Source organism: Rattus rattus, chromosome 7 (genome assembly GCF_011064425.1).
Source record: "Rattus rattus isolate New Zealand chromosome 7, Rrattus_CSIRO_v1, whole genome shotgun sequence".
Lineage (NCBI taxonomy): Eukaryota > Metazoa > Chordata > Mammalia > Rodentia > Muridae > Rattus > Rattus rattus.
This window is the reverse complement of record NC_046160.1, coordinates 123,643,728-123,665,878: the sequence shown is the minus strand read 5'-3', so window position 1 is coordinate 123,665,878 and position 22,151 is coordinate 123,643,728. Positions and strand designations below refer to the sequence as shown.

The 22,151-nt window shown below is 47.5% G+C and overlaps 1 protein-coding gene across 6 annotated transcripts in view; it reads right to left on the bottom strand.

Moving 5' to 3' along the window:
* Vrk1 (VRK serine/threonine kinase 1) overlaps window positions 1-5,386 on the bottom strand; it is a 63,270-nt gene extending 57,884 nt beyond the window's left edge. For 2 of the 6 annotated variants that reach the window (XM_032908393.1, XM_032908387.1), the window contains exon 1: window positions 5,219-5,304. The gene's annotated coding sequence lies outside the window, so the exon portion shown is untranslated. Of the gene's footprint in view, window positions 1-2,115; window positions 2,165-4,850 lie in introns of those variants that run through there. The other 4 variants (XM_032908388.1, XM_032908389.1, XM_032908390.1 and 1 more) reach the window with 4 other exon arrangements.
* Window positions 5,387-22,151: the final 16,765 nt, after the last annotated feature.

Here is a 22,151-nt window from a genome sequence, read left to right as displayed (position 1 = left end):
CTCCTTTGAAAAGTGTGAGAGTGGAGGCAGGAGATTGCTGGTAGGTGAGCTCCCTACATGGTATAGGCAGAGAACAGGCTCCCACAGGCTGCCCCTGACCTCCGCATGTAGACCCACACTCACACAATAAGTAAATCAATGTAAAACCTCAAGGTTGTTTTCCTTTTGTCTAAGGCTCTTAAGAGAAACTTGCAAGCAACCAAAGTCATATTCTCTATTTCAGATGAACAAAAGTAAACTTAAACTGTCTTCACTGTTGCCCTAAGTGTCCGTGAGAGCTGTCCGTGGCTGCACTGTTTAATGTGCTTATGTTCATGAATGGACTGCCTCCACACATGATGCCACATTTCCCCATGGGATGACACAGAAACTTACCTTCACATAAAGCCCCTTGCTAGCCAGGTGGTGGTGCCCCACAGCTTTAATACCAGTGCTTGGAGGCAGAGCCAGCCAGATCTGAATGCAAAGCTTGGTTTACAAAGCAAGTTCCAGGACAGCCAAAACCCTGTCTTGAAAAAAAGTAAATACAAGCAAAAGCCCCTTGGTTTCTTTGCAAAGAATCAGGCTTTGTAAACCAACGATGGCAAACTCCTCTGTGCAAGGCTCCCTGTTCACACCTCGCACTCGTCTATGGCTCCATTCAAACTGCTCTGTACACCAACACCTTCTCCTTCTAACGGGGCCTGGTGCTGTATGACTGTGCCGCACTCTTCTCTGTCATCCTGAGGCTGGGGAGTTCTCTCTGGTTTGGGGCTATTATAAAGTGTCTATGGGTATGAATGAGCAACTTTTTGTACAAATTCAAGTTTTTATTTATCTAGAATAAATGTCTGGGATACAACTGTGGGATCATATGTTAAGTCTATGTTTAAATCTTTTAGAAATTGCCAAATTAATTTCATAGTATCTGTATCTATACATTTTACAGATGAATTTCCAAATCATGATTTCTTAAATTATATAAACCTGAAGAAACAAGGCTAAATCTCTTTAGCATTTAAAAACCAAATAGAGCTTTTACAAAAAAATAATTTAAAACTTTTTTGCTGTCTAAAAAGACTTTCTCATTACCTTGAACAGAGAACTTACAATGACAAAGAATCTGCACATTGATGGCCAAGGCCATGTGTGAGGACTGATCGTCTGCAGTCTCCAGAAACAGTCTACAGCCCATGAGGACTAAACGGTTAGCAGTGCTCTACGTGCTCAGTACTTTGAGAAGCCCACAGTGCCAAGACACAGAGTATCACTAAAAGAAGGCACTTGTTCAGTACATATGTGGTAAAATAACTTGAGAAATGCAACCTCAAATAAAGTGGTCATTTATTTGATTTACATACATACGTACGTACATACATACAGAGAGAGAGAGAGACAGAGAGACAGAGAGAGACAGAGAGAGACAGAGACAGAGACAGAGACAGACAGAGAGAAAGAGAGAGAGAGAGGAGAGAGCGCACAAGCGAGCTTATCCTGGGTAAAAGATTCCAAGCTCCGTGTTTGTTTAATCTTATGTGAAGTCCCCAGTTAGTTATATAATGCGGCTTCTCTGAAGTTCTTATAGCAAGAAGCGAAGTCTAGAGACACCTCTGCTCACCCACCAACAGCCAGCCAGAGAGAATCTGATGCAGACAGCAATTATAAGGCCTCTTTTTTTTTTTAGTTCTCATGCAACCATTCTGTTCCTGATACTGAGCTCTGTAAAGTGTGCTTCTTTCCAAAATCAGTGTGATAGCTGCTTTAAAAGTACCTGGCAGAACTCTGGAAAATTTCAAACTGATTACTCTGCCATTTAATTATATGACTTCCGTTTAGTTTATCTCCTACCTAATGCACCTGGTTTACTGATACATTGATTTTCATGTACATGTTTAGTATTACTCAAAATATATGTCCGTCTTAATTTTTAAATCCTGTAGCGCAGGTTCCCATCCTTTGAAACAGGAGCTGATACAGACTCATCAAGGTGCAGTCACCAGCCGCCTAACAACTGCCAGTCAGTGACTGAGGATAGACAAAGGAGTCCCATAAAATGATGTCCCCTAGTGACGCTAGTGGAATCAACCTTCAATAGTGTCCTGTGAGGTCTGTAGTCAGCTTGTATAAGCATACCTTTTTGTGTGGTGGCGGTTGTTCTTTTGTTTGCTTGCTTGTTTTCAAGACAGAGTCTCCACTGTGTAGTTCTGGCTTGTCTGAAACTCACTATGTAGATCTGGTTGGCTGGAACTCACAGAGATCTGCCTGCCTCTGCCTCTGCAGCGCTGGAATTAAAGTATACTTATAAGTATACTGTTAAAATTCCACATGCCACACAGTCCCTCTGATGTCTGAGCTGTGCTACTTAGTAACACAAGATCCTCTCACTTGAAGGGAAAATATGACTCACAACATCCCAAGCCCACAAACCACTGCACCTGAAGTTCTTACGTTTATTAAAGAACGGCAGTAAAATGTCCTTCCTATTAGTTAGATCCATTTATTGCCTACTCTGAGGTCAGGACACACCTCATCCCTCCCCAGGCTCTGAAGAGCTTCTCTTAAAGCACAGGCCTAGCCAGGTGAGGCACGCATCTCCCCACCGCCACGCCATGCACACATCACTGGCCACTTGTAAATCAGGAGACTGCAGCGAGCTCCAGCCAACCTAGTGAATTCTAGGGCAGCCCCAGACCACACACCAAGACCATGTCTCAAAACTAAAGTTAATAAAGATCACGTACTACATGTGTGCCCCCAAAGGGCTGACACACTTGGGTTTGAGAACAAAGGTTGCAGGCGATGTTTAGAAATACAAGTTACTTCAGTGTAGCAACCTGTGGACACAGGGCTTGGACTCCATTTTCAGAGGGAATATTAAATGACACTGGCTGGCCTTATGACTTTATAATGACAACTGCAAAGGCAGTTAAAGAAATATGGGCCAAAAGTTTCACCACTGAGCCAACGGCATGGCTGCTGTAGTTACCACCTTCTAAACTCATCTCACATCCTTACTGCTTCAACCAAACAGTAGGATAGCAAGGGTTAGTTTTGCACTTAGCAAGTGTCACGTGGTCTCGGGTCTCAGGTAGCTCTCATGATCAGTCTATGTCCTCCTGTATTTAAATAGAACCTGGACAGCCCAGCCGTGGTGGTACGCACCTTTAACCCCAGCACTTGGGAAGCAGAGGCAGGCAGATCTTGTGTGAGTTCGAGGCCAGCCTGCTCTACAGAGTGAGATCCAGGACAGCTAGGGCTAATAATGAAACCATCTCAAAAACAAATCAAAACAAAAAACAAACAAAACCCTTGACAAGCATGCAAAATGCCCGACCTGTCTAAAACATGCGTGAGGCCATCCCGTTAAATCCACTGAGGACCGTGCAGATCGTCTTCCCCCACAGCCCCACCTCATTCTAGCAGGCTCACTGCCTGATACCTTAGGATGGGAGCCTTTGCTCGTTTGCATAAAAGCTCTGGGAGTCACACTTCTGCATTTGATTGCAAGATAAATCCCACTTTCAAATGCGTTTCTTTTTTTAATAAAAAATATTTTAAGGTTCAATTTTTCCAAATCAAATCCTTTTCATAGTATGTCTACTATGGATGCCTTCGGGGGGGGTGTGAAAATTTATATCTTTGTCTTTTCTAGACACCTGGGACATTCACTCATTATTATTTTACGTTAGTTCTCAAAGTTAAGGGAAGTTGGCTTATTTCCTGTAAGAAATTTAACTTTAGGGTCTGTCAACATTTGACATGCACTGCTGCTATTTTTAAGATACAAGCATGCATGCTTGAATAAGACTCTGCCTAAGCTTTCTATATAGCCACTGCCGGGCGCTCGATAATTTATAAGATGCCAGGCTCCCTGCTTGACACAACTCTACCGTCACACTTGTTTAACAAACGCTTGTCTTTTCTGCCACACCAGGCATGAGCAGCAGCCATTGCAGTCGTCAAAGTGCATCTGTACTGGACACCAGTGCTGTACCAAAGGCCTAACGCCTAACACACGCTTGGTATTCGGCTCAACCCATGCTACTGTGAGCACGGTCTCCGTCAGTGACGCTGAGCTGCAGTGTCTGCCATCGGTGGTAGCACAACAGGGAAAGCCATTAGTTAAGTGATGTCAGCTTACATTCCTTTCCACAGGGAGATCAACATTATCTTAGCCACCCAGATACTTAATTCCAATCATAATTGTAAATTAAATTTCCCCAAACCTTATGATCGGAGTATCACAAAAAAGGGAGATGCCCTTCTCCTGAACTCTTAAGCCTGGGGATGGTGGCCCAAGCCTTTAGTCCCAGAACTCAGCTGGCAGAGGCAGGCAGATCTCTTGTGAGTTCAAGGTCAGCCTGGTCTACAGAGCAAGTTCCAGGACAGCCAAGGCTACACAGAAAGGAAAAAAAAAAAATCCAAAATAATAATGATGATAAAGTTCTGATCTACATTTTTTTCACTGTTTTGAATTCCACATTCAACAGATGGGCAATTCTAGGGTTGGGGGAGGGGGAGTGCCGGGGGGCCGATTGGGGGACTTTTTGGTTTTTGGTTGGTTTTTTTTTTTTTTTTTTTTAAGGGAAAGCAACGACGCTCTTCAACGATTCCCTAGGTTTAACCACCACCTTCCCAATGGCAAAATCGTGTTTCCAAATTACTCCAAGAGCAATGGGGGACAGAAAGGAATAATACAGGCAGAGACTTAAAGAATGGTTACCATCAACGATAAGACAATGGGGGGGAGGGATGGGTAACCGGATAAGGACTAGCGTGTGTCCCCAGCTCTCAAAGACTCTGGCGCACTTTTACACCTAGGCTATGTGAACTGGAAACGGTCTAAAACAAACTTGGGCGCTGGAGCAAACCTGTTTGCCTCTGAAGACACTGCAACAGGAGACAGGTCACCGGCGGTGGAGACCTGTGGAGCAAGGCCAGGGAGGAAACGAGAAGCTAGCGGCCGCGGGTGTGCCCCGAGGCCTCACCTCACCGCTGCTAAGGAAGAGGTAAGCTCGGCCGGTCCAGATTTCTGTCCCGGTGTCCGCCACCTGGCCCTGTCCAGGCTTCGGGCGGCCTTCTAGAACCGGGCTTCCGGCAGCTCCGCGAGCGGGCAGAGAGGCGAGGGTTCCCGGGCAGACCCGACCCAGCAGCCGCGCCGCCTGACACCCGGATGAGCAGGCGCCTCTCTGAAGCGTCGCTGTACCCACCGTCCCGCCGCCACCCCAGGGCTCCCTACCCAGAGCGGCCAACTCGCCGTCCACAGCGTAGTACGAACTTCCCGCCGCTTTCTAGACTTGCGACTTGCCCACGGCGCTGTCCCCTCTGCACCTCGTAGTACAGAGCCTTCCCATTGGCTGCGAGCGGCGGGGAAGGCGGGGCGAGAGAAAGGCCGCGCTTCTCTGTCACCGCGGTGAGCATGCCGGGAGTTGTAGTCCTTGTGCTTGCTCCATGCTGGGAATTGTAGTCTTTGGACCTCTAAGAAGAAAGAGGGGGCGTGTTCCTCTGAGCCCGAGGGCTTCTGGGAAGTGTGGTTTGCATCCCGATTGCTGTTTTATCAGCTACTACTACTGGCTCTCAAAGCCGTAAAAACCGAAACAAATATAACCAGTACTCACTGTTGCTTATTTATTAAACGGATAGACAAAAAGAGAGTCATTTCAAATACTCGAAGCATGTCTCGGTGTTTACCTAACCCGCCGCAGTGTTTAGGCTGCTGTTCTCTAACGTCAGTTTGCTTTGTTTCACTGTCTCCTTCCTAGAGGCTGGAAGCATGGACTTCAGGCTGCACTTTGGATCTGCGGCTTCTGAAATCCTGGGAAAGGCCTCGGGTTTGGCACTGTTCTTGTTTATTGCTATTTCTTTACCAATTAAAATTTTTGTTGTTTTTGTCGTTGTTTTTTTTTTTGTTTTGTTTTGAAGACACGATCTCACTATGTAACTCTAGCTCTCCAGGAACTCCCGGGATAGACCAGGCTGGCCTGAAATTCATAGAGATCCACCTGCCTCGGACTCCCAACAGCTAAGTTAAAAGTGTGTGCTACCACTCCTGGCCTGTGTTGTTTCTTAAGGTGGATCCTAAAACACTGTATGAACTTTAGTCCCTACAAAATCTGAGTTGTCGTCCAGTGTGCAATTTAACATTGATCTTCATATCTTGAATTTGCCATCCCAGGTACCTATACTAGCTCCTGTTTCTTTCCTATTTTGCTGTCTGCCCCATATAGCAGCCCCACAAAACAACTGCACCGCATGTCCCACAGCTCCCAGGCTTCTGTTGGGTTTGATCCACCGGGGAACCTGAGAATGAAAGAAAAAAGGAAAATCAGCTAAAGAAGGTGTTTCCTCTGATTTCTTCCCAGCAAACACGAAAGCAAGCGCAAGCGCGTGCGCGTACACACACACACACACACACACACACACACACACACACACACAGATAAGTCCCATAACTGAAGGTGACTTCAACTGGGCTTCCCGTACACACCGCCAGCATACCATGGTGATGATGTTAAGGCTGGAGCTGGTAACATAGTGGCTGCCCCTGACCCCACACCTTTCTAAACAGCCTCCTGGAACAGAAACCCTCCTCAACAAATCCTCTAGTGGCATCTGCTTTCTGTACACACCCCCAAGGAAACACAGGCACAAGGTGAGCTCTTGATGAATATTTGTCAGCAGAGAGGCCTCAAGATTCACACATCTTGTGAGTGTGAAGTCCCCCAGCAAGACTCTGTGGTCAGAAGGCTTTGAGTGAGAGCCATTCTGCAACAGCACAAACAAGTACACACATGTGCTTGGAATGGGACTTACTTGTTACATTGTGACTGAGTTCCCCTAGTGCAGAAGAAAGGTCGCTGCTTCCACACTAGCTTGACAATTGGCTGACCTTAAAGCACAGTTAAGTCAGCAACACTGCCTGGACTGTTCCAAGGTGGGAATAGAATGTATTCCAGAACTCAGGGCTCCGGCGTTATCAGTTGGATGGCTCTCAGTCAAGTGCTACTTTGCTGAGGCTATGTTCCAAGGCTGTTGCCAACACCTCCAACACCACCCACACGTGCTGAGAAGTCCTAGCAGTGTAGAGTGGTAGGAGACCAGTCCAAGCTGCCGTCATGGTGACAGCATGTCTGAAATACCACTGGTTACGTTGCAACTCCTAAGACTTAGGAGACCTTCAGCACAGCCTATGAGTTGATAGGTTGCTCTGGAACAGAAATAGACAGGCCAGTGATCGGTCCTGCTGAGCTTTGGAAATTAAGGGCTGAGCTCTGGGTGGACAGGCTTGAGAGTATAATATACCTCTACAGCCAGGCCTGGTGGTACTCGCCTTTAATCCCAGCTTTCTTGAGCCAGAGGCAGATAGAGCTCCATAGTGAGTTCCAGGACAGCCAGAGCAACATAGACCCTGTCTCAAAAAATCAAATCAAAAGAAAACAAAAAACTAACCTCATAGTCCTAACAAATATTTTGGTACATTTACTGTAAACCAGGAGTTAGAGTGTCCATCAAAGATTCCCATTTAATTAACATTTAACAAAGCCCTACTGTGAGACAGGGATTAGGTTTCTCCATACATTTTGATTTTAGGGGATTCATGTTCTCTGACTCTGCTTTTGGATGCTCTTCTGGAGGCTACTTTATACACAGCCTCAAAACACAGGGGCAACTCCTTTCATGAAACCCTCTCTCAGCTCAGTGATAGAAGTGTGGAGAGCAGAGTCATAGGTCATGAGATTCCTAGTCCGGGGGCCATCGAGGATCAAGCAGGTAACGCATGTGAAGGTTAGGCAGTGTGAACCACAAGTCTTCAGCAAGGAAGACTAACTACAATTTGTTGTGTAGAATTGCATCCGCTTGCCACACAGCCGGACCCCAGGCTGCCCTTTTTCAGCTCTAAGAGCCCCTGTGGTCTTGGCCATTAGCATTCCTTCTAGGCTCCGCCCCACAGTTACCTGGCAACAGCCAGGTGTGCCTGACTCACTATAAAAGGGGCTGCTTTCTTCTCTTCTCCTCTTGCTCTTGTCCACTTACCCTCTTCCCCCTCTCCCCATTCCCCTCTCTCTCTCTCCATGTGCTCATGGCTGGCCTCTCTATTCTTCTTTCTCCCTCTCCTTCTCCCTCTCCCCCTCCCTCTCCATCACCCTCTCCCCCCCTCTTCTTCCCCCTCCCCCATCGCTGCCTTTCTCTGTCTCTACTCCCTCAACTCCCCTTCCCATTCCCTGAATGAACAATAAACTCTATTCTATACTATACTGTCCTATGGCTGCTACCTCATGGGGAAGGGATGCCTCAGTGTGGACCCGCAGAGACACCCCTTCCCCCACACCATACTGCACCTCCACCAAACATACCCTTGGCTTCTGGCTTCTTTTCTCTTTATAAAACACAGAGACGTGAAGAAGTCAACAGTGGGAGTCACTTTGGGGGAAAGAGTGGAGGTTGGCACCATCTTCACTCATGGTGGAAACCCCAAGCAACCAACATAGTTATTAGTTCCTGGCAGGCTGCCACCAGGTGCTCCCTCCACCCACCCACCAGTCAGTTCTTGAGTCCTTTTCCTTGTTCTCGTCTGTGGAGTGGGGATAGTCATCCCAGGGTAACTAGCAATTTGCCTTTCCAAGACCAAGGGGAGGACAAGGTAAGGCTTAAGAAGAGCTTTGATCTATCTGGAACAAAGCCACTGGGCCTCCTAATTAATTACAGTAACAAACTTAGGAAAATACTACCCCTGGTAAGGAGGGAAATGAGAGGGGAGCAAGGAGGGGAATATGCAGGAGTCTCTAGCCCTGGTTTGTACCCACCCAGCCCCTTGACCTTTGACCATCTATTCGTCAGGCATAGAGCCCAATACATTTAAGATCTGGTGGGAAAGCTAGTACGTGCGCAAATTCCAATAAACAGGATTTTATGAACATCAATTACTTTCTGAAAAAATGATTTCATATACTCTTGCAGGGAACCCAGTGTCTAGATAAATAGACCAAGCTTCAAAGCCACCATGATAATTAACCTCAAGATCTAGAATAGCCAGAGGGGCCCAGGCAAGGCTTTAAGGGACTGCCTTGATTATCTGAACTGGTGTGGGAAGACCCTCCCACTGTGGGCGGCACCATTCCCTGGCTAGGATCCCGGACCTGTATGGAAAAGAGGCTGAGCAGCAGCAGGCGTTCATTGCTCTTGGCTTCCTGATTATATATCTGATGTGTGCAGCTGCTTTAAGCTTCAAAGGGTCCTCTCCCACCATGAAGGACTTAACTGTGAACCGTGAGCTAGAACAAACCTTTTCTCCTGACAAAATATTTTAGACAGCAGCAGAAGTAATTAAGATACTTATGAATTGACCTTGATCCATTCAAGGCCACTGCAAGGGCTAAATGTTTTAAGTTTAAATCATTTTAATTGGGCTGGAGAGATAGCTCAGTGGTTAAGAGCACTGACTGCTCTTCCTAGAGGTCCTGAGTTCAAATCCCAGCAACCACATGGTGGCTCACAACCATCTATAATGGGATCTGAAGCCCTCTTCTGGTGTGTCTTCTGAAGACAGCTACAGTGTACTTATATAGAATAAATAAATACACCTTTTAAAAACTTATTTTGATTAAGAGATCTATAAAGCTAAACTGTCTCTAACCCTGTATCCCCGCTTGCCCAAGGACAGACAGTTTCAAGGAATGCTGGAGGCCATTGTTCATATTAACAAGAGTCATGCTTTCACTTCTGTAAACAAGTTGGGTTGCTCCAACTGAACAAGACTTGCTTGATCACATGTAGGCTGGAGGTAGATAAGCAGGAAGTACCTCAGGATGAATGCTTGCCCAGTACCTCAGGATGAATGCTTGCCCAGTACCTCAAGATGAATGCTTGCCCCCATCAGACAAAGGCAGGACGTAATGGCCTTTAGAAGCCTCTAACTACTAGTCTTTGGTGCCCTACTGAGGGAGACGAGAGTAAGGACTTAGCCAGTGTCCATCATCCTCACCAGCACTTAATAAAACATACTTCAGGGGCTGGAGAGATGGCTCAGTGGTTAAGAGCACCGACTGCTCTTCCAGAGGTCCTGAGTTCAAATCCCAGCAGCCACATGGTGGCTCACAACCATCTGTAATGGGATCCGATGCCCTCTTCTGGTGTGTCTGAAGACAGCTACAGTGTACTCATATACAAAATAAATAAATAAATCTTTAAAAAAAACATGCTTCAGATTTGGCTCAGAAATTACAGTTAGTGGTCTTTTTTTTTCTCGCCCAGTGGGATTAACACCACCCTGTGGAAACGACTGTTCCAAATCCTTCCAGATGTGGGTTACGGCTTCCAAGGTTGGAAAGTGTAACGAGGTCAGAGCTGCTATGGAGCCTGTGGATATCGGCAGTGCTAGCCAGTGCCTGCCAGCCCAGCCAGCCCTCCAGTGTTAAGTTCCTTTGTCCCTACAATTATCTACCCTGCTTTCTACCTCCCATGGTCAACCTCGTTATAGGAGGGAAGCTGGCCCCACAGATGCAATCTCTCATCCATTGTTGCTTTAATTACATCATTTAGTTAATTTAACTACAAGCATTTGCTTGTTTGTTTGTTTGTTTGTTGTATGTGTGTGAGCACATGCCACAGGGCACAGGGAAAGGTCAAAGGGCAGCTTGCAGGAGTCATTTCTCCCACTCCACTGTGCAGGTGTCTGAGATCAAACTCGAAGTTTTCCTGCTTGGCAACAAGGGACTTAACCTGACTCCCCACCCCCCACCCCCTCATCTGGTCTACGTTTTTCGATCAGTTAATCTCTGAAATTTGGAACCGTCATGTGGTCTGCACCTATTGCAACCAACAGTGATCTTATTATTCCCCTATTAGTAGCACATACAATAATGTCAGATTTTAGGCAAGGTGAAGACTTAGATTGATTCTAAGGTGCTGCTGCTTTGGTTTCCTTCTTGGAAATCCAGGACGTTTCTACTCTCCCTTCTACTCCCCACAAGGTGCCTCTCCCAGAGTCCCACGGAAGTGAACTGGTCTTCCTGCTTCCCATCTTTGAAAGCCAAGACGAACCTCTTTAGAGGAAGTGAGAAGCAGACTGTTGATGGGAGCCAGTGTGGGTTTGTGTGGCGAACGTGATAACCACCACACTACGGAAACTAGCTGTGGGTTTGTGAAGAAGGAAACACCCAGGTTGGATGGCTCATCTGCCACTTACATAAATGATTAACTTTACCAAACCTGCCACCTTTCCCCCACTCCCCATCCCTGTCTGTTACATCTGCTCGTGAGAGATAGGGAAGGCTCCTGTGTGCTCAGACCTCTTAATTCCTCCTTCTGAGCACCTCGGGGTCCCCTTCTCTCATCATCCCATGTCCAGGACAGGGCTAGAAGCAGCTGTCGTTAGGTGTCCTTTGTGGCTTGGGTCAGATCTGCATGCATGCTCATACCCGGCTGCCAAGTTACGAACTGGGAAGGGAAGGCGAGCTTGTTCAAAAACAAAAGCAAATTGTCACTTTCCCTTTTGCCACCATCCAGTCCTTGTCATGTTTTGATTTCAGGGCTGCTCCAAGATTCTGGGACAAAAGGCACCATCTAAAAGCATGATTGTGAGACTCAAGGGGGCTCTGAGCAAAAATAAAAAGTCCTTTTATTACCAGAAAATTGGAGAGCCTCGTTGCTAAATATAATTACTCCATGGAAATGTGTTTTCTCCCTTTTTTCTACCAGTGATCACCTACACCCTATCAGTAACCTGTTCAGAATGGTTCTACCCATTCAGCTCTATGTGATGGATGTTCCCATAAGTAGCTTACCCAGTCCTCTCCACAGTTCTTTCGGGTCAGGCACCGTTGCTAGCCCATCTCGCCACTAAGGAAACGGAGTCTTAGAGGTCTCTGGCAACTTAGCCAAAGCCAGAACTGGTAAGCATCAGAGGCAGGATCTGAGCTGTCTCTATAGTACCAGTGAGGGCTGTCTTCCTTTGTGTCAAGGGGAACACTGGAAGGCACCACAAATAAGGAGCTTGCCACCTGACCTTTAGCCAGCAGTCATCGGGTTACCAAGGCAAGTGCCAAGAAAGTGGTCCAACAGTGGTTCCTTCCATGGTTCAGGGAGGGGAAAGTCTTGACTGGCCAGGGTTCTCTGAGAGCTCAGGGCTCAGGGCTCTATTTTAGCTCACAGGAAGCCACTGAGTGTCCCTCCTCATTTCCCTAAGCTATGCCCAGACCCTGTGGCTCTCTTGACGTTCAGTAAGAAGGGTATTTCATCTTGAAGCTTCAGAGGAAAGACAGAAGAGAAGGAACAGGGATCACACTTCTTGGCTTTGGAACTGGGAAATACGCTGATTTTTTTTTTTAATTACTCTGACAACCTGATGGTTTGCATATGCTTGGCCCAGGGAATAGCACTATTAGAAGGTGTGGCCCTGTTGGAGGAAGTGTGTCACTGTGGGGGTGGGCTTGGAGACTCTTCTCCTAGCTGCCTGAGGATGCACAGTCTGTTCCTGGCTTCCTTCGGATGAAGATGTAGAACTCTCAGCTCCTCCTGCACCATGCCTGCCTGGATGCTGCCATGTTCCTGCCTTGATGATAATGGACTGAACCTCTGAACCTGTAAGGCAGCCCCAATTAAATGCTGTCCTTGTAAGAGTTGCATTGGTCATGGTGTCTCCTCACAGCGATAAAACCCTAACTAAGACAGACGATTTCATGCTTTTGGAACTCTCAGCAGAAGCAATAGAACTTAGAGACTTTCTTGACCTTGGGCATTAAAGGGCTCTCTTACTTTATTCTCGGTTGCTATGGTAACCAAAAATAACTTGGGGAGGAAAGGCTTTGTTTAGCTACCACTTCCACAGCACATTCCAGCCTTGCAGGAACTCCAGACAGGGACTCAAAACAGGAACCTGAAGACAGGAACTGAAGCACAGACTACGAAGAAATGCTGTTTGCTGGCTTGCTCAGCCTGCTTTCTCAGATGCCTCAGGACCACGGGCCCAGGGATAGCATCCTCCCACATTAACCATCAAGAACATGCCCCACAGACTTGCCGACAGCCAATCTGGTGCAGGCATTTCCCCATCCCATGTTCCCTCTTCCGAAATGACTTTCGCTTGTATCAAGAGTTGACAAAAATCTAACCAGGGCAAGAGCTAGGAGTCTACTGTCCACCCTGACACTATGGGCAAGCTAGGAAAGGACAGGGAAAAAGCATGACAGTGTGGAGAGTCCCCTGAAAGGGCTGGGTGTGTGCCCGCCCCCCTCTCACATCAAGAGCGAGTCCCAGTGGTAGAAACAGAACCATAAAGGAAGCATATCTGTGTGTCTCAGGGAATCAGGTCTCAACTTGTCTTCTGGACTCTGAGTCATGTGCTGTTCCTCCAGTGCCCATTCTGTGGTTTCTCAGACTGAACTCTGTCCTTTTTCTTCAAAGTCCTGGGCTGAGGTCCTGGCTCCAGGATCTCGGAGTAGCACTGTGTTTGGAGGCTGAGTCTTTGAAGAGGTGACCGAGTTAAGATAAGGCTGTATGTGCAGGTCCAATATGGCTGATGCTTTCATATAAAGAGGAGGTCAGAGCAGAGACCCACACAGAGGGAAGACCATGCAGAAGACACCATCGGTCAACCAAAGAGAAAGCAACTCTGCCAACATCTTGATCTTGGACTTCTGCTTCCAGCCTGTGAGGAATTAGGTCCCGCTGTGTAAACCACATGGTCTGGAATATTTTACGATGACTGTCCTGACAAACTAATGAGTATGGGACCCACCCTCGGAGTCAGAGCTGACTGGGTCTCAAAGGAAGCTGTGTTTGTGGTCCCTAGAGCTGTTTCTCCATTGCTCTCAGTTCAGCAGTCCATCTTCCCCTCTCATCAATGTCTCCTAGCAACCTGTCTGTGCTCCAGGTCAGGAATCCTTTCTTCTTCACTTGGGATGGGGGGAACACTCCATGAGACCGGAAATGTGATCTGAAGGTGACGTGTGGGCACAGCTCTACTTCGGACAGTTAAACACATTGACAGGCTTCCTAGGAAAACATCAGCAAGGGGCAGGGAAAAATAGCGATGAACTTACAGAGCATGTGAGGCCCGTGGAGGACATTGGCTTATTCAATCTTCATGATCAACCCAGATAGACGGTGTGATTGCTATAGCCTCCCATGGGAGAAATGGGAGCTGGACCTGAGGTTCTGGTAAGGGCTTGGTGTGTTTCATCTGTCCAAAGTTTAGTGATGCTCACCAATGGAGCACTGTTAAAAGATACTGAAAGCCAGACACTGCTGAGGCCGTAAGATCTCAAGTTCAAGGCCAGACTGGGGAACAGAGTGAGACACTGGAGAAAGGAGAGGGAGAGACAGAGACAGAGACAGACAGAGACAGAGAGACAGAAAAACAGAGACAGAGAGACAGAGAAACAGAGACAGAGACAATGACAGAGACAGAGAGAGACAGAGACAGAGAGACAGAGAGACAGAGAGACAGAGAGACAGAGAGACAGAGACAATGACAGAGACAGAGAGAGACAGAGATGGGGCGGGGGAAGCACTGTAATGGGAGACTCTTGGGTCACTGAGCACTGTCCTTGGAACCACTGGTGAGTTCTCCGTTCTCCCCACATGTTTCTACCATCACGACATTGTCTGTCACGCGTCTATTGTAGTCTTGGCACCCTTCCATGCCAGCCCCTCACTGCTCGCCTGCCACCCTCCTAGACTGAATGCTAAATAAGCTTCGCCGCTGCTCAAGGTACTCAGCTGCAGGTCTGCCATTAAAGCAAAGGAAATGGACACATGCAGGCAGTTAGTGACAGAGCACCGTTTGGTAGCCTCGCCTGTGTGCCTCTAACGCGGGGATAACCGCCACACTGCCTCCTAGGACTGGATAAGTGGCCACTTCCCTCTCTTTCTGCACAAACGTCTCTTGCCTAACACCTTGGGAAGAATGAATAATCAGCAAGTTGATAAATTAGACTCACTTCACACAAACAAGCCGATTGTTATTTTGCCTCTCACAGGTGTGGCTTGATTGCAGACCATTAGTGACCATTAATAAAAAGAAACCTGGGCTGCAATTGACAGGTACGTTTGAATTTCCAGAGGCTTGCATTTCACGCCAGGGAGCTGAGCTCAGCCAATGTTTTCACACTCTAACACCTGCAACAGAGCGGAAAGCATGATTTAACCAGGGTAACTTTTTTTTCCCCCACTGGGAATTTAAATATAAACCCAAGGATAATTTGTGAACTTGATCATGGCTTCCCATGATCACCGTAGGCCCTAGTTCATGACAGAGATAAGCCCAAAAGGTCTTGGAAATCTGTTAAGCCGACTAGGGAGGTTCTGGACATATTGCAGAACCCTTTGGTGCCTCACCTGGCTCAACCTTAACTTTATCCATTCACTATTAAGTAATCATTGGCTGAGCCCCAACTATGGCCCTACCGTAATGCTCTCTAGATAGGAATGAATGAAACGAGATCAATGCCTGAAGGGACAAATCCTGACAGACAGTTGTAGAGCGAAGGGATGGCCACATACTGAAGGGATTGATGTTCCTATCTTTGAGCTTCCATGAGGAAAATTCCTTCCAGCCAATAGGGGAAGCTATTGGAAAGGAATTTCAGCCCCCTTTCCACAAACCTCTCTGAGAAAGAACACTAGGTGTTTTCTCTCTTCCTCCCTTCTCATCATGCTATAGTCTTCCTCATGTGAGAAGAGGTAGATTAGGGGAGGTGAAATGAGGTAAAATGAAGTGAGGTAAGGTGAGACGACATGAGGTGAGATGGGAAGAGGTGATGTGAAGTGAGATGAAATGAGGGAAAATGAAGTGACGTGAGGTGAGGTGAGGTGAGATGAAATGAGGGAAAATGAAGTGAGCTGAGGAGACGTGAGGTGAAGTGACATGAGTGACATGAGGTAATGTGAGGTAAAGTGAGGTGAGGTGAGGTGAGTGAAGTGAAGTGAGGTGAAGTGAGGTGAACTGAAGCGAAGCCTTATGAGACAGCATAAGGCTGCTATGGACTGTCTGACAATGTATCTGAAAGATAAAGGACTGAGGAGATGTCTCAATTGGTAAAGTGCTTACTGCACAAGCACAAGGACCCAGGATCCTGAGGTCCCACATGCAAACGCTGGGCTTGGTAAGGTGAACTTGCAATACCAGCCCTGAAGAGGCTGAGACAGGAAGAGTTCTGGGGGTGACTGGCCAGTCAGCAGAGCCAGGCCAATAAGAGAACATTATCAAGGGAGGCAAAAGAGGTGGACGGCATTCTGAAGATGAAACCCAAAACTGTCTTCCAGTCTCTACACATACATACAGCACGCGTGTCACGCACACACACACACACACACACACACACACACACACACACACACACACACACCACAGTCATTGATTAAAAAAAAAGTGGGGCTGGAGAGATGGCTCAGCAGTTAAGAGCACTGACTACTCTTCCTACAGGTCCTGAATTCAATTTCCAGCAACCACGTGGTGGCTCACAACCATCTGTAATGAGATCTGATGCCCTTTTCTGGTGTGTCTGAAGACAGCTACAGTGTACTTATATTAACTTATATATTTAGATTAACTAAATAAATCTTTAAAAAATTCTTAAAATAAAAAAAGGTCATCTTCTCCAGGTGATCCCGAATCATCATTGGTATCAAGAAGGTAGCATATAGAGTGTGGACATGCTGGCAAAGGGATGATTGCTAATCTGCATGGGCTGGAACAGGGCAGCTGGAGACTCTGCTGTAGCACGCAGAACAGGCATGACTTAAACCTCACGAGCCGGAGACAAAGACGCAGGGATGACCGCATCGCTCCCTGTAATAGGCTGGGAGTGGGAATGGTCCCCTGAGACTGGGGAGCTGATGGAAACGGCAGCTGTGGGGTGAAAAGACATCCCAGAGAACACGGACAGGATGTAGGGAACAGCAGTCAGCTACCAAGCATGTCCTGGGCCGACCGATGAAGAGCAGCGGTGGACAGTGACCGGTCAGACACAGTGGAGGGACAACGCTGAACTAAGACAGACGCGAGTACAAAGGTGACAGCCCAATGGCTCAAGACCATGCTAGAGAGGGAATAGAAAGAAATACTTAAAATCTGGGGAGATGGAGGGCACAGGGAGGGCACAGGGAGGGCAGAGAGAAGGAGGGAGGGAGGGAGGAGGGAGGGAGGGAAAGGGAGAAAACAGAAATCTAGAACTTTGTGTCCTATGAAATCATCCTCCAAAAATAAAAAGGAAATGAATCCTTTCTGGAGTAGAAGAAAACATGTGTCATCCCTGACCCATCTTGCTGCATCATCATCATCATCATCATCACCACCACCATCATCACCACCACCATCATCACCACCACCATCATCACCACCACCACCATCACCATCACCACCACCACCATCATCATCACCATCATCATCATCCACCACCACCATCATCGTCACCATCACCATCATCACCATCATCATCATCATCCATCATCATCGTCACCATCATCATCATCACCATCATCATCATCACCATCATCACCATCACTATCATCATCACCACCATCACCACCACCATCATCATCATCATCATCACCATCATCACCACCACTACCACCACTACCACCACCACCATCATCATCAGTTCTCCAGAAAGAAAAAAAAAATGGTTTGGGTCAGAAATTCAAACACACAGAAAGGAAGGACATTAGAGAAGGAAGATGGGAGGGGAGAATTTAAGTGTTGGGGGCTGGCAGACGACAAGGTGGGAGGAGGGGAGAGGAGAGGAGCAGAGAGGAGGTGAGGGAAGAGGATGGTGGGGTACCTCCTGGCATAACATCTACCTACTACTGTACCAAAGCAGACAAACCAAAGGACCCGCCCCTGAAAGAGAGCACTGCCTAGGGTGACCCTGCTGTCTGACATCCATACCAACAGTATCTCAAGTTTCCGCCTCAGGGGGCTGGACCTAGAAGGGAAAACCACCACGTGCTGTTCTGAGGAGTTAGAGGATGGGTCTCCCTCTCCCTCTCCCTCTCCCTCTCCCTCTCCCTCTCCCTCTCCGTCTCTCTAAGAGTTGGTAAGTGCCAAGGTCTCACCATCTTTTTTTTTAAGATTGATTGATTGATTGATTGATTGATTGATTGTGAGTATACTATCGTGCTCTTCAGACACACCAGAAGAGGGCATGTAGCTGTCTTCAGACACACCAGAAGAGGGCAATCAGATCCCATTACAGATGGCTGTGAGCCACCATGCGGTTGCTGCGATTGAACTCAGGACCTCTGGAAGAGCAGTCAGTGCTCCTAACCACTGAGCCATCTCTCCAGGCCGAGGATGGGCTTCCTCAACAGCATAACTAGATGAGGAAAAAGGAGGGTATGGCAGAATAGAGGAAGTCGTAAGGAGTGGCCCTAAATCTTCAATATAGTGCCCCTAAAATCCTGGCTGATGAATGACTCACACATGTAAGACTATGATCTCCAGACAGCAGTTGGAAACCTGAGTGAACTTGGCCTAGGTGTTAGTCACTGCCCAGTGTGGGGACACTGACTTGGAGTTTGTGCGAGAGGCCTTTAAGAAAGATCTGAGAGTGTGGCTGGGTGGTGGAGAGCTAGCCTAGTGTCCTAGCTTGCTTGATAGAACACCATAACTGAAAGCAACTCGGGAAGGAAGGGTTGGCCTATATGTCACAGGTACAGTCCATCACTGAGAGAAGGCAGGGCAAGGGCTCAAGGCAGGAACCTGGAGGCAGGAGCTGATGCAGAGCCCATGGAGGGACAGTGCTTCCTGGCTTGCTGCTCATGGCTTTCTCAGCCTACTTTCTTATACACCCCAGGACCACCTGCCCAGGGTGGCACCACCCAAAGTGGGCTGGGCTTTGTCACATCAATCATTAACCAAGAAAATACCCTACAGGCCTGCCTAAAGGCCAATCTAATGAAGGCAATCGTAATGGCTATTCCTGGTTGTCAACTTGACTAAATCTGGAATGAACTACAATCCAGAATTGGAGGGCTCACCTGTGATCCTGATCTTGAGACCGGAAGACACAAGTTTCTGACCTGGATCTTGGCATGGAGATCTTGAGGCACAGTGGCTATGAATCCCAGGAGACTAAGGCAAGGAGATCTCTGAGTTCAAGGTCATCTGAGACAAAGCAAGTGGTGATACACACCTTTAACCTGGGCCACACCTTCTGCTGGAGACCTACAGAAGGACATTGGAAGAAGGAAGATGCATTCTTCCTCGCATGCTTGCCTTGTGGGGGCTGAACCACTGCTAGATCCTTGGACTTCCATTCGCAGCTGCTGCTGACCATTGTCTATTGGGGAGTTGGACTACAGTCTGTAAGTCAGCATAATAAATTCCCTTACTATGTAGAGACTACCCATAAGTTCTATGACTCTAGAGAACCCTGACTAATACAGCAGTCCTTCATTCAACAGTGAATTTAGGGGCTGGAGAGATGGCTCAGCGGTAAAGAGCACTGGCTGCTCTTCCAGAGGTCCTGAGTTCAAATCCCAGCACCCGCATAGGGGCTCACAACCATCTGTCTGATACAGGCACACATGCAAATAGAGTACTCATATATAAATAATAAATAAATCTTGAAAAGGAAAAAATAGGTGATTTAGGTGCCTCCTTCCAGATAATTCTAACTTGTATTAAGTTGAGAAAATTAACATATAAAAGCCCTCCGTTCTGTCCCCCGGACTGCAAAGCAAATACAAACACAGAAAAGGTGGAGGAGAAACTTTATCTACCACCGACAGAACAGAACTCAGTGGTATTCAGGAGCTTATTTTGCTCCAGGTAGGGCTAAGATATTAAAAGCCTCTGGGTCTAGGCCCCGCTCTCCAAACCGGTCGTCCCGGACTCCCTTCAGCCAGCTGCACCCTCTTTCAACAACCTGTCACCAACTTCACACTCCAAACGGACCTGGCTCTGTGCAAGACCGAAGACCCCAGGGCAGAGCTCTTGCACGGCGTCGGGCACACGGTCCATACCGAGTGTCTGTCGAATGAAGAAATGCATCGTTTGGTATGGCTCAGTAAAGCCCAAGCGTGTATAATGTGTGCCATCTTCCCGATTAGTTAGAAACATATCATTAAAAACCCATTCCTGCCGAACGATTTCACCCTCCTCATGATCCCAGAGTGAATTAAATCACCGATAATCACTCCGTGTGTCGCCCGGCCTGTTTGTACATATCTGTTACTGACTATTTTTAAGCACGATCAGGAGGAAGTGTGATAGGAAGGACTTGGTATTTTGATTAATCAGCTCGGTGGGGGGAAATTTCCATGGGTAATCAGACCGAACATCAAGATGGGGTGCATGCTGGGACCGAACGGAGGGTGGGGGAGAGGGAGAGCGGGAAAAGATAAGAAACCCTCTGTAGACAGAAAGCCAGTCTGAGACCGATGCAGGACTTGCCAAGTCATTGATTGGCCCTGAAGTCAGGCAGCCCGGGCACCCATTTCCCAGAGCTGTTTCCACCAGTTGCCTCGGACTCCGGGACCTTTGTCGGAAATCCTGCCTGCCACAGCTCTGGAGGAAATGGGAAGGCTCTTGGGGCCGTATCCGTAACACTGTAACCCTGTGACCCTATATTACCTCATGTTCAGGTGACCTTTCCAACGATGAAACTATTTTGTTGCTACTTCAAAACTGTAATTTTGCTACTGCTGTGAATCTTAACCTAAATATTTGATGTACAGGATATCTGATACGTGATCCCCAAGGGCGGTTGCAACCCACAGGTTGGGAATCGATGCTCTAGGGGCAACCCTATTGTACTCTCCAGGTTTCTGGCAACTCCTTACATCCCTTGGTCTGTTCCACTCTAATTTCTGCCTCTGTCTTCACCTGATTTCTGTGTCTGTCTTCTCTGTGTCTCTCAGATCTCCTTTCCCTTTTTTTTTTTTTAAAAATTTATTTATTTTTATGTATATGAGTGCACTGTATCTGTCATCAGACACACCAGAAAGGGTATCAGACCTCATTACAGATGGTTGTGAGCCACCACATGGTTGCTGGGGTTTGAACTCAGGACCTCTGGAAGAGCAGTCAGTGCTCTTAACCACTGAGCCGTCTCTCCAGTCCTCCACTTTCCTTTTTCTTCTCGGATCAGTTAAGGGTACACAGTGAATTTAAGGTGTTGTCATAGCAGGAGTCCAGCAACCATCTTCTCTCTCCATTAATGCCTCGTGAGCTCAGCTTCACAAGGGGAGAGCAGCATACACATAGACATTTCTACAAGGCCGATTGGCTGGTTAAAACGTCAATGGTTGTAGTGAGCTGGAATGATGCAGACTTGTGGCCAAATTCTCTTGGTCTTAATTCCCTAAATAGCAGTTTATCCCTCAGCCCCCTGTGTTGCCTAACACTCCTGTGAGCATTAGGTAAATTCTTTGAGAATGCTCACACAGATCCCCCTAGAGTCCGCCAAGGGAAAGATTAAGAATGCAATCAGACAGCGTCTGAGGCCTAGAGCAGAATCTTCACTTTGGGTGAGCCACCCACTCCATGTTCCCACCAACATAATTGAAAAGTGTCCTGACTTATTTGTTTTGTTACCATTTAAAAAAAAAATCACAGAACCTTCACCACATTGTCTTAGGTCTCAAGAGAAACCAGAGATAAAGGGCCAACTTGAGGTGCCCATTTAACTTATCAAAAGAAGGGCTACTGAACTCCCAAGCACCTGTTACAGAGTCAGGGGCTGGCATCCTCTGCCCCTACCCTAAACCTCCCCAGCCCCTGAGCTTCGCTCTCCTTCTCCTGACTTCTGTTCTTTATGTAACTCAGCCATTTTGGCTACATGCCCTCTTGGTCTCTTGGTTCCTCTCTCTCTCGCACCCCACTTCCCATTCCTCCACACCCCCACTCCTCTACCTCCCCAGTCCTTACCCATCCCTCTACCTCCCCACCCTCCAACCACCCAACCCCCCAATCCCACCACCTCTCTCCTCTCACAGCCTGGTTAGCTCTACTGGTCCAGTGCGGGCCCTTGCAGATGCCGCTGGCTGTGTTCTCCCTTACATCTACAAGAAACCTTTCCAACCCTACCCAGGAGTGGTCATGTCCTCGGTTTTCACTCACACTGGACTATGGTATTTGGGGTGACCTGATATGTGTTCCCAGGCCATGGTCGCCCATAGGTGGGTCTAGAATAAAGCATTTTTTATTTCCTCTGAGGTGAGGCCAGTTT